Here is a 13,012-nt window from a genome sequence, read left to right on the forward strand (position 1 = left end):
CCCCGGGCGGGCCTGTTGCACTTGCAGAGCTGCCGGGACGGGGAGCGGGACGGGGAGCAGCGTGTCGGTGAGGACCGCGAGGTCCTGCCCGAGCCCCCGGCGTGAGCCGTGGGCCGGGAGGGAGATGCTGCACGTGCACGGCGTGACCCTGCTGCGCCGGCATCCGTGTCTGCTAAAGGTGAACGCTATTCCAGCGTGTGACACACGGCTCGCTGTGACGCTGTCTTGGTGGAGTAAAAAAGTGCTGGATTTAGGGACTTCTGTTAGCGTGCATCATGAAATGGGGTTAAGCGAATGGCAGCGTTTATGAATCTTTTGCTGCGCACCAGGAGTTGCTGGAAAATGTTTCTTTATCAAAAAAAAAAAAAAAAGACACCTTCTAAAGCTCTTTTTTTGCCTGAAGTGAACTGAACTGGCAAGAGAAAAAAGAAACCTAAAATTAAATCAAGGTGCTTTTAAAATTATTTTTTTAATTTTTAAAGGTAACTGTTGCTGGTTAATGCAACTGTTCTGGTTAGTGATATGACTTACCTCCTTTTCCCTGACTTTTTTTTTTTTTTTTTTTTTATGGCATGTAATGTTTTTATAGGAGGATAAAGGTATGTGTGCTTTGGTATAGTCAGTGTGGAAGTTAAATGGCTCCAGTTGTAAGACTGGACAGCGGGAATGCAGTTATTAAGGTATAATTGTTTAAAGTGGTACAACATACATTCAGAAGGCTTGTTTGGAGGGAGAGGCACGTCTTGCCAAAGACTGCTATCGTAGCTGAAGTAGTTAGCACTGATTTTGGCTGCTTCAGCAGGAAGGCAAGGGCTGGACGGACTAATTTTGTTTCTTCGTTCCTCAGTCAGCAGTGTTTTCAATTGGGGTGTGCTAGCAGGCTAACGTAGGAGAGTTTTGCTGCCAGGTCCCATGCTATGCGTGTGTCTTCTGTGTTGAACAACTTCCTTTGCCTGACAACTTTGGTAGAGCGAGGTTATATTTTACAAAACCTGTTGTTGATGGTTTACTTAAGTATCCCTTAATTATCGTATTGGATACTCTGTTACGTAATACCTGATAGACACTGGTCAGAGCTGCCTGTTGTACTTTCTGTCAGTAATCCTGAAGAAGACGTGTTACAGTTTCCAGCTAAACTACTGCTTGCAGGTCAGTAGTTCAGGATTACTGTAGTTTCAAATCGAGGATAAGTTTAAAGGGTGGTTGGAGATTGATTGTGGTAGATCCCCTGGTAATCTACTGCAGTAAAAAATGAAATTAGCAATAATTCTAAAGTTGTAATCAGCATCTATGGATGATGGTTACTTGTCTAAGTATCTAGAGAAACTGTATAAAATAAGTTGGTTTTTTTTTTTTTTTTCATGGCAGGGATTTGCTTTTTTTATTTCTGTTGAATCATCTGATTATTATATTATCTGAAACTCCTTGTCGCCCATTTTATCGCTAATTGCATGCTGGGGGGGGAAGGCCAACCTTGAGAATATTTTGCAAAAAAAAATATTATTTGACTCTAAAGTGAGTATCTCATTGCTTAGTGAGACTAATGAATAGCTAACTGGATGGCAGACTTTAACATTGTTCAGCTTATTTGCATGTAAGAAGAAAAATTGTGAAGGTACAGTGGGCTGATGCGTGGTTGAAAGGTGGAGAGGTTACCATACCACTAACTCACCGTCTTCCCTCAAAAGAAGAAAATCCCATGCTCCACAAATAATGAGAGTTTTTTCTGGGGACCTCAAAGTTTGTCATGATTGTTTTCTGTTAGTGTGAAGAAACCACATACAAACAGAAATATATTGGATTTCCAAGAGATGCCTGAGTCATCAGCATACCTTATTCAGAACTGTGGTTCCCAACATTGTTCATCAGATGTTTTCTTACTGTCATACAGGAAGTATGTGTCAAACTGCAGCAGTACTTGAAGATGTAGGTTTGTATTAATAAATGCTCTAACTACGAACAGCCTGTTTCCCACTGAAGCTATCTTTAGTTTATTGTGTAGTTAAAGCATCTGGATCGGGTCAAAAGAAATTTTTTCTTTCATGTTTACTGGTCATCTTGACTCCTAGTTAAAACTTGTAATTTATCTCCTGAAGCAAATAATTAATCACGTTACTCTCATTGCTCACAGCTCTTGTGTGCTTCTCTTAACATTGTTAGGTGTCTGTAGGTTATCTGTAATGTTCATATTAAGACTAAAGCATGTGAATAAAGGTAAATGGCCTGGGAAGTTAAAAAAAGTGGCTTCTCGTTTTGCCCTGTCTGTATTTCTGTCCAGTAAAACCCTTTTTGCCAGGCATTTTGGGGCTGAAGAGCAAAGGCATGTGTGTTGCAGGGTTCCCTGTACTCCAGGCAGTGCTGCACTGCTGCCATGGGGGCAGCTTGCACTGGTGCATGTGTACATCGATTTTCCTTACTGAGGAAGACTGTTCCAGGCTGCCCTTTGTGCTGTGCAGACCCTTCCCTTGGCCAGTGTCCCTTACACAGTGGGTTCAGCAACAAGGGCTGGGGTGAATGGTGATTTTTCTAGTAATTGGAAGAAATGATGTGGAGAGGTCATACATGTTTCAGCAGCGTCTCGGCTCTAACTAATAATTATCGTGATGGTCCTCTTGGAACAGCAGATTGAAGAAGCTGGATTTTAAAGGGTGACACTTAGCTGGCCACTCAGCAATGTGTATTATCAAGTTCTACTGCTTCTGGAGAGAGACTGAGTGTTGGCTGATACATAGATTTAAAGTCTGTTTTATCTGTCCCTTGGTTTCCCACACCCACTGTTATTTCAGACCTGTGATTCAGCAGCATATTGGCAGTGTAATCACAGGAATAGTAGAATAAAGTGAGGTGTGTCAGCTCAGCTCGTTTTTTTTAAAAGAAGCACAAACCTTTAAGGATATTTACCCCTTGAAATAATGCATGGCTTAAAGCAAGGTCTAATACTACTTACTTCCTCTCCCTTGCTCTTTTTTGGGGTAGTAAGGAGAAAATTGTGCTAGCTTATGTGTGTGCTTCCGTTCTGCTCATCCTGTGTATTTGATGTACTCATTACTGAAAGATTTAGCTAATAATATGGTACTGACTGCTTTTCTTCCCTGAAAGCAATAGCCACTAATTGCGGTAGTTCTTCATATGAAAGATGATACAGTCCTATGTCTCCAACAATTGAAATAGGGATGTCCATGCAGTACTGAATGGCAGGAGGTGATAGCAACAAACATCTACTGAGGACTAGGCATGCAAGGAAGGTATTTTGGGAGTTGTGGTCATTTTTTTATTTTTTTTAATTTTTTTTTCATCTCAATAGGTGGCAGCCTTCCAAGGATACAGCCTTTAAAGTCTTTGTGTTTTGATCAGTTGGGTTCAGGGTTTCCTGACCTACCATTTGCCCCGTGGATGCAGGAGGCTGCAGGCTCCTGCTCTTAGCATGTGACCAGAGCCCCTCATGCCCATGAGCAACACGCAGGTGTCTTCCCGTATCTGAGAAATGCACCCTGGGTCATGTAAGGAGGATGGCTTACATATCTCCCCACGAATGAGCTACCTGTGTTTGGACTGTGTGACAGGTGGCCTCCTTGCATGGTGGGCTTGCATGGTGGGGGGGATTATACCTGCTGCTGCTGGTATTGGAAGCTTTATTACCTCTTTTGGCCAGGATGAGCAGAATAAGCAGACTAGTTTACTGAAGGTGTTTGCACCAACTGCTAAGTAATTTTCAAGAATTATTTGAGGTGCTATGGAGTCACACTTTACATATACACATCTTGTTATGCATTTAAAAAAAAAGTTCATTAAAAAAGTTCATCTTGTGTGTAGTTACACCTTCTACATAGACTCCTGTTTGTATTTTCTGAAAGCTGGAGCAAGGTGCAAAGGTCAGTGATTCGAAGTAATTTTGAAAGCCCTTGCCAGACTGGTATGCTGAATGCCTTCTGGTTTTGTGAATTTTCTGATGGGTTTTGGTGGGAGGGGCTGTGTGTGTGTGGTTGAGTGGGTGGTGGGTTGTTTTTTTTTTTGTAGCTATGCAGTCTTGCTTTTTTTGGTATATACTATGAATCTGCACCTTTCTGAAACATTTAATAGTAGTTTAAAATCTGTTGCATTCTAGAAAAACTTCCACAAAAGTTCAGTAATGATTTTGATTGTGGTAGCACGACTTTGCAACTATAGTGCTATCACTAGCATCTGTCCGAACTAATGTCTTTAAATACCTTTTGGTCCACACCTTGAAAATAAAAATACTTCTTCAGAATATTAAAATGTAAGGTTTATACATTTTTCTGTTAAGTTATTTTTAAATAATATTACAAAAGGTTTAGTACTTTCAAAAAAAAAAAAAAAAAAAGATGTATTTTTAGGATAACCCTGTATCTACAACCACTAGGAAGAGCAGCTACAAAAGATGACAAAACCCATCAGCTTCTATGAAAAGGTCAAAAAGTAAATTACCCATGTCTCAAAATAGAAAAATATTTGACATTTTTAAAAGTGCTTTGTAAAGATAAGTGGGAGGATAATTGAACAGTTGCTTTTCTTGCACTCTTATGCCTGAAAAGATATGTTAAGGCAGGAAGTAGCATGTCTTTAATCCTGTGAATTCAGTTGGTGTTCATGGACTTTTCTAACTGAAGATGAATGAAAGATAGAAAGAAAGATATAATTTTTGTTCTGTTTTTGCCTAAATCTTCTCTTCTTCCTGGTTGAGGAGCACACTAAGTGTTGACTCTGATTATTCAGTCTGCAAGAAGCTGGCTTCATAACTTCAGTGATGTGAATGGCTGGGTTGAGAGACACCCTGGACGCCGGGGACCGGTGAATTGATCTGGTGCCCCAGCTGACTTGGAGGCTGCCTTTTCAGGCTGGGCTGAGTTCTTAGCAGAACTAGCTGGGAGGTATCTAACCCTCACACATGACTTGTGCCAGGAATTGTTTGGGGTGCTGCATCAGTCACCCCCTTACAGCTGTTGCTGGTGGTGCCACGATGGGGGGATTACTGAGGTGCCCAGGGCTGCTTCTAGGGTTCCTTTATGTTTTATTGCCCTTCACTTTCTGTAGTGGAGATGATGATTTGCAATTTCCAGCTGGTCATCTCACAAAAGCTAAGAGCCAAACGTGGCATTCCTGATATTCTTTAGCATAAAAAGTAAACAAAAAGCTTAAGAACAGTGTCTTCGCTTACATGTTTTCATGTAGGAGTAAATTCCTTTAAAAGCCTGACTTTTTGGTTTTATTTTTTTTTTTAATTTCTTTTTTTTTATTATTGACATCTTGTACTTACTATGGAACAGAGCTCTTAAAATTGGGAGGGGGGGTGTTGCCAGGACCTGGACCGAGACAGGAAAGTCTTTTCTACTTTCACTGAGTAGGAAAGCCACATGTGTGGGAGCAGCTTTTCTGGGAAATGAAAGTATCCTGAGTGCTTTCATTTTCTGGTTCTCTTGTGATAACCAGCGTGATTATGTAAGGGTGGGGAAGGTTGCATTGAGTTACAATGAAGGTTTGTTTGTGTGTTAGGGTTTTTTGTGTTTGGTTTTGTTATGTTTTGGTGTTTGTTTGCGGTTTTTTTTTGTGGGGTTTTTTTTGTTTGTTTGTTTTAGATGGATGTGTTAAACCTCCCCATCAAAACCCAGTGACTAAGTTACCTATGTGATGGTCTTTAGTCAGCAGGTAGACACCTGTAATTTGAGAGGATTCAGCTTCTCACCCGGGGGCTGTTGACTTGTGCCTGGGGTAGCAGTGTAGCATCACGATGTAAATAGCAAGCCAGAGTATTAGCTGAGTAATGTAGGAGAGCCTGTTGTGACAACGTATTTCAAAATGATTTTATGAATTCAAGGTAGACTTCAGTCTTTCTTTCCCAGTAGGACATAAAGACCACTTCTGTTAGCTGATATTACACTTCATCAGTTGGGGTGCTGTTAAAGAAGTCAACAGTTGCCGAGAGTAGGAAATATTTGACTGGAGTGAATGTTCAGTTTCACTAGTTCAGTGAAACTAATATAACTCGCATGTGACTTTTGCCAGAGATCTAAGTGTGCAATAGGTGGGGTGGTAACTCCATTCACTTTGGGACTGTGATATGTGCAAAGTTCTGGTTAATGAGTGGTTAAGTATAATTACTAGGGAAAAGGTAGCACTGTGAATCACTATAGTTAGTTGCATGTAAAAGTATGTAAAGTTGAAACTTTTCTGATGAATTCTTTATCTTTTTTATTATTTAAAAAAGGGGCAAAAATACGATGACAAAGTAATCTAAAGCTCTGAGGCTGAAGTAAAGATGAGGTGGTGAGATGCTTTACTGCTCAACAGGATAGCGGGGGCATGCCTTGCATGATGGTACAAACCCAGGCTTTGGGCCAAGTCAAGGGAAAGACTTTTTCCTGTTTCCTGCATCAGGTTGGCAAATGGTATCTCTTGCTATTTTTTTGTGAACACTTGTAAGTCTTAATTTGGCAACACAGCGTTCTGAACAGCGGATGTCAGATTTTTTTAATGTTACCTTACAGTAATGCTGTGCTGAATATAAATGTTATAAGCTGCATTGTGCTGACACACCTCAGCCAAACTTGCAGGTAGAATGGAGAGCAGCTGTGGTGTGTGCCATGACTGAGTACAATCACTGTCTAAATCACCATCTAACATGTTGCTTTCTTACAGCATTAAGGTTTGCGCCCTCTCGTTGTATTGCAGGCTTTAGATCTCTTTATCACTAGATTTCTTTAGCACTTCAAAACTTGTAATACACTAAGGGCTCTACGGACCATTAAAGGAAAATTTCCATGAAACTTCTTTTTGAGTAAACCTGTCCATACCACCTTTCTGCTCTACGTCACCATCCCAGTTTCCAGAAGTGAATGAAGGGAGCAGAAGTCAGTCTGTCTGCTGCAGCGGGTTACATCTCCCTGCCTGGATATTTGGGGCGCGTACGCTGGTCTGTGATCTGGAGTGGCAGAGGTGGTGTGCTGCCTTCTCCTGGTAGCTGCAGGGCTGGGTCTGCTGGTAGAGGGGTGGTTTTAACATGCTGAACTACGTAGTAGTTTTCCTGGTGAATGTAGTGCAGAATCTGTGGTTTTAGGCTTTAACAGGAATGAGATGTTAAGCAACATTTTGAATCAATATTGAGATTCCTGTGAAGTGCTATGAAGGAGGAATTGGGTCCTAAGATGTTGTAAAGGACAGATTGACACAGTGTCGTGAGTAGGACACTGATAATTTCAGTCGTCTATGGCAGGCTTTGTGAGTTCTTGTCTGTTTAATTATGGATGGGTTTTCCATGTATTCAGTAACGTCATTAATTCCAAACATTTGAAAATCACAATGAAAGTATTTAATCTATTTAGACATAGACCCTTGCAATTTAAGGCGGTGCTGATGATTTTTACAGTTAGGTTTTATAGCTTTCATTCTTTTGAAATTGTCATTAGCTACATTCTTTTGCTTTTTGCTTCTTTGCTGTAATGGATGAAATTCAGGAGCATGTTGAAAGCCATCAGCATGAGAGTTTTTCTGAAGCCTGATGTTACCTGATGATGGGACTTCAAGAGAAACAGCACTGTTGGGAGAGGTGGCAACGCTAAGTGTCCACAGTTCTAATGTAGCTCTCTGTAGTAAGGGTGTTAGAGAGGTGGAATCCAAGGAACATGTGATGTGGAAGATCTTGAAGGCTGGAGTGCAGCTAGGTTAACCTTGGAAACATCACCTGACATGGATTTGTGTATGTAAAACACTTTTTTTTTTTTTTTTTTTTTAAGGCAGCAGAAATATCGGTGTGCAAATTCTAATAGTTTTTATTCTGAGATACACAGCTTTGACTTGATGCTTTTGTTTATAGTAGTTTTCTGAAGTATTTTAACTGGTGGATTCTTGCTGAAAAAAATTATACCCTGCACAACATTTCTTTTAAAATGTTTCTGTTATCAACTAATTGGCAATAGTCAAGCTTATCAAAGTTTAGGGGTCAAGCAAATGCAGTTTCTGGTTATAATATCCTTGACTAAAGCTTTTTTTAGCCATCAGGTGAAAGCTTATTTTTAAGCTTTACAGTAGGCACATGTAGACAAGAATAATGTATTTCATAAAAGCCTTTCAGAGAGGTATTAGTGTTTTCAAGGCATGATCCATAGCTATTTAAATGTAATTGACCCTTGTATCTTACCTCGGTCTAGACACAATTCGTGGACATTAATGCACGTGACAAAAAATGGCATTATATGCCTTTATGGCTCCTTCCTACCAATTGACGTGTCATCATTTCACTTGTGTTGTACCCCAAAATCCAGAGGGCTCCCTTTAATTAAAACAGGATGTTCACTTGACATTAGGGTCTGAGTCTCAGATGTAAAAGTTTTGGATTGTGAATTGTGTACCTATATTTAATGCCATCTCTTGCTTTTGCTGAATAGTAAATGCTAGGCTTGAGTTTTCGCATGGTTTTTGTGATAGCAGTTCTTCTCACAGCTGTATGACTTCAAGAAAAGTCAGATACCTGTGCTGAAATTTCCTATTCTTATTCTCAAACCAAAAATTACTCTTTCTGAATTTCAATAAAATTTTAATGAAAAAAAAAATAATTTTGAGAAGTTGAATTTAGCTGTGTTTTTACTGGAATTAAGCCAGAAAAAAAAAAAAAAAGTGCTACGTGGAAATTGAAGATAGTATTTATTTACATTCAGGTGTATGCTTCGAGAGTCCTCTAAAGTACGCAGCTGGTAAAGGCTGGGTATGCACAGGCATGTGGCATTCTTTGTTCTCTTCAAAAGAGAAGGAGATAGTGAGAACAGACTCCTACTCCGCTTTCCTTTTGTGTCCAGTTTCATTTTATTCCTCTGAAAGTTAGCTGCTTTGAAAAAGAAATTTCTCCTGGGAACACAGCTGTTGGAAATGTACTTTTTTTTAAACACTTGCCAAAGTGCATAGGTATAAATGGCCTGGTTAGAGGACAGATTACTGTGTATTTCATTGTATCCCAGAAATCTTATATTATGACTTAGAAAGCATTTCTATATTTTGCAGATTTTAACTTTTGCTTTTTTTTGATACAGAATCATGGCAAAATATATTAAGAGAAAGTTTTTAAGCTTGTAAGTATGTTTTAGTTTTTTAAACCTAAACAGCTTTTGGAGCGCTTGCAGAGTTGTTTCCCTTCTTGGTATTACCTACTTTCCCATTTGTCAGCTGCTTTTCTTCAAATTCTGCTTGTCTCTCATGTAATTTTTCACCTGTTTGAGGACTATGCTCTTTTCATTTAGAGACTTTCCCACTACCGTTTTCTTTTCTTACATTAGAACCTTTTAATTATTTGGTGGCAGTAATCAGCAAGCTTTTTAAATTCAGGCACCTAGGTTTCTAACTTTTTTTTTTTTTTTTTTAATGGGGTACTAGAATTAAGTCTTCTCTTTCTCTCTGTATTCCTTTACTTGTTTGGAAATCAAAAAATAACCAACATCTTACTGGCTACTTTTAAATGTTGCCTCTAGTCTTGCATGTGTTTTATGGGACTTGGTGCTGAAAGCCACAAACATCTCTTGGGACAGCCCTGACTGGACCATAATTGTCCCCTTGCCTGAAGCTGGCTGGGCTGCTTTTTTGGGTAGTCTGCTGGGTAACCTCTGGATTTATTCATGGTAGGGATGGACAGATTTCCCCATCATCACAAGTTCCAGCTCTGGCTAACTTGGCAAGTTGCCTTGAAGCTTTTTCTGGGCCTGATTTAAAGACGACTGGTAAATGTGCTACCTACTTCCCAGTACTGGGTGGGGGTGTGCGTGCAGCACACACGCTCTGCTGCGTTGTGACCGGGGAAGGAGTTTGCAGCTGCCTGCTATCCCCAGCAAAGATGCCAAAGACTGTTGCTTTGTGACCTTACTGAGTAGAAAAGGGTTGAAAATTTTGCTGTTGGAGTTTATTATCTGTTGTTTGATGGGGGAACATGTTGGCATAGTGCTGCTGCTAGGAAGGCGGCACAGAATTTAAATTTCTGTATGTTTCAAATTATTTTTCAAAAATGTGAACTCTTTAGAGGAGTCTTTCATACCCCTTTTCCTTAAGTCAGCCTATGAAGTTTCACATAGGTGTGCGGTGATGAAGAATGGCAGAAAGTCACTACTGATGATATTGCCACAACACCACTGAGACAGGGGAGACTGATAGGACTAAATTATAACAAATAGCAGTTATAAAACAAAGTTGTCATGAGTTTCTTGAGACCACGTCCTCATATTAGAATACAACAAGTTCAGCTTTCTGTGGGAGCTGAGGCGAATGTGCATTTCAAAATCAGGTAATTCTAAGTCCATTAAAAATTACCCAGGGATTCTCAAGATTGTCTTTTGTCTTTCTCCTTGAGAGAAAATGGCCTGGAAAATTTCAGTTGCCCTCTGTGGAGTGTACTGATGAATTTACTATTTCTTTAATTGTGAGGTAGTAAAAGTATATGCTGATATACTGGTAAAAATCTCAACACATCTTTAAATACTATGTCTCTGTTGTGTTTGAGGTTCATTTTAATTCTAATACCATCTGCATCTGTCGAGGTTATTACCTAATGAAAATGAAAGCTGCTCGCTGCCCTTCACAGGCTGACTGTCCATGGTGTTGCGGTGGCCTTTCTGCAGGGATGCAGCACGTGCCGGTGCCTTCCTGGTGCTTGACCCAGGAAAGGCTGTCTCGCTGGAGAAGCTGGAACTGCTGTCAGAAACCCAGCCCTTTGCAGGCAACCTGTTAAATACTGCCCCGGATTTTAGGTGATTTACTGTGATCTGTAATCTCATTCTTCCGCAGAGTTTGTTTATTTAATCCCCCCCCCCCCCCCCCCCCCCCCCCCCCCAAGCTAACAGTGTGTGTCTCTTCACAGGATTCCTTTTTAAGTGATTAGTAGCGGGGCAGGATAAGCTAGTCAATAACTTTACTGAATGCTGCAGATAAAGGTGTCTGACTTTTCTGACGGAATTCCGCCTCGCAGTGCACCTCAGGTTAAAAGTTGGGGAGGGGGTGATCTGTTGAGGCTGCAGGATGAGCTCCCCTCCGAAGACCTCGCTGCGGCGGGGTGGAGGTGCTCCCCTCCGCTCTCCGTCCCCAGCCCCTGTGTCCTCTCACCTGATCTCTCTTGGCCCGGGCGGCGGCGGGCGGGAGCGGGCAGCGCGATTGTTTGCTGCGGGCCGGCCGGCTGAGCGGCCGGGTGCAGCCCCCGGGACCCCCGAGGCAGGAGGTGGGTGCTGCCGAGGGTGTTGGGGAGCCCTGGGGTCGGCCAGGCTGCTGGAGGTGGCCAGGGCTGCCGCTCTCGAGAGACGGGAGGGCACGTGCACGCTCTGTGAGCACAAGGCCCGTTTCTTTAGGAAGCGAGGTTAGTAGTTTTTTTTAATCGGACTAAACGGCAAAGCCCATGTTGAAAGGCTTTCTGTTACGTTTTCTTTCTTTCTTTCTTTCTTTCTATTCAAGACAGACAGCTGAGCTTTTTGCCCAAATGTGTCCCTGCTATTCAATACCGTGGACTCTTTGTGATACAGGCCTGTCTTAAAAAGTGCGATTTAACTTTCATTTAGGATTTCCATGCTGTACTATTCTGAATTTTGTGTGGAAAAATTGTTTGTGAAATCTTCCCTGGTATCGCTTACCTAGGGCACATAGCGGAATTGTTTGAGGTGAGGTTGGGATCTTTGACACTTGTGCCATTAGCAGTTGCAGTAAATGAGATCTTTCTGGATGTGAACACCTAAACCGGGGAGCGGAGAACAGCGTACAGGGTTTCAGCCCCTGCTGGAGTGGGCCTAAGTGTGAGCGTTCTTTTATGTGGTGTGTGGCTTTGACCACTGAGGCCCACCAGGAGCATCAGACCCTCGTTGAATTTTATGTTCAAATTGTATTTATATTATTTATAATCCTCTATGAATTTTATATTCATCTCTTGTTTGAGCAGGTTTTCTGCAATAGTCCCTAAGTAGGACAAGGACTGCGGGAGGCTTTTTTCCCCCTCAGTTTCCCTCACTGTATAAAAATAGCATTAAAATAAAGGCAGAGAAACAATCCATTTTCATAAGGCTACTGCTCCACAACAGTTTAATCCAGTGGAAATAGGTGCAGCCTTGGTCTTGTCCTCTCCCTTATCCCACTCCTGGCTCTCACTAAGTCAGCAGGAAATTAATTTAAAGCAAAGAGCAGCTTTCTGATGGTTTATTGAGAGCCTGGGCTGGCTTGCTGGAGGTTCAGGCAAGTGGCAGTGCTGGCTCAAAGGGAGGAGTGGCTTGTGGCCAGAGTGGGTGGCATCGGGCAACGCCAGCCTAGGCTGGCCAGTGGTGGCAGGAGCTACAGCCTGGGAAGGACAGCTGATGTGTCAGAAGCAGCTTGTGGTCTGACAGCCCCTTTAAACTTTATTATTGGTTTATTATTTATTAAGTATTGCAGAGACTGGAATGCCACCGATCTGAGGACTCTTGCAGCTTCCAGAGTTGGTTGGTTTTTTCCTAGAGTTGTCCTCTTTATCGTAACAGCAGAGTGAGGAGAACGAAGGGGCTAGCTTGATGTTTTCTTGTGAGCTCCTCGGTATTGTGCAGAGCAGGGTGAGATTGATGGCTATTTGGAAAAAAAAACCCAACATAAAAAAGCTAAACACTTGAATGGGCTAGCGGGGCTGCCCTCTGAGTTGAGAGGTAGATCTTAGCCTTTCAGTGACAGATAATAAATAGGTAATGAAAGGACTGTGAAGAGCCTCAAATGTGAGCCAGAATAGCTTGTGTTTGGCGTGATGGGTTAAACTGTGACTGGAATGCAAAGGAAAATAACTCAAAGTGAGAAGTTAAAATGTGGATCTTTGCAGCATTGTTTTAGACCTCAGCAAGACAAGATTTCATTAATTGTTTAAAAGACACTCGAGGATGTTTTTAATAGCTGCTACAGTGAAATTATGATACCCTGGGCAATAGTCTTTCCTGTAATTATGATACCCTGGGCAATAGTCTTTCCTGTGAGGAGAAAGCTTGTGTCTTGGTGAAACTACCTGGGCAGAGACTGTAAAATTTAA

The 13,012-nt window shown here is 41.5% G+C and overlaps 1 protein-coding gene across 1 annotated transcript in view; it reads left to right on the forward strand.

The window, feature by feature from the left end:
- The window catches only part of USP25 (ubiquitin specific peptidase 25), a 92,805-nt gene that overhangs the window by 901 nt on the left and 78,892 nt on the right, over positions 1 to 13,012 (forward strand). The gene's annotated exons all lie outside the window — the stretch shown is intronic.

This window comes from Aquila chrysaetos, chromosome 7 (genome assembly GCF_900496995.4).
Source record: "Aquila chrysaetos chrysaetos chromosome 7, bAquChr1.4, whole genome shotgun sequence".
NCBI classification, from domain to species: domain Eukaryota; kingdom Metazoa; phylum Chordata; class Aves; order Accipitriformes; family Accipitridae; genus Aquila; species Aquila chrysaetos.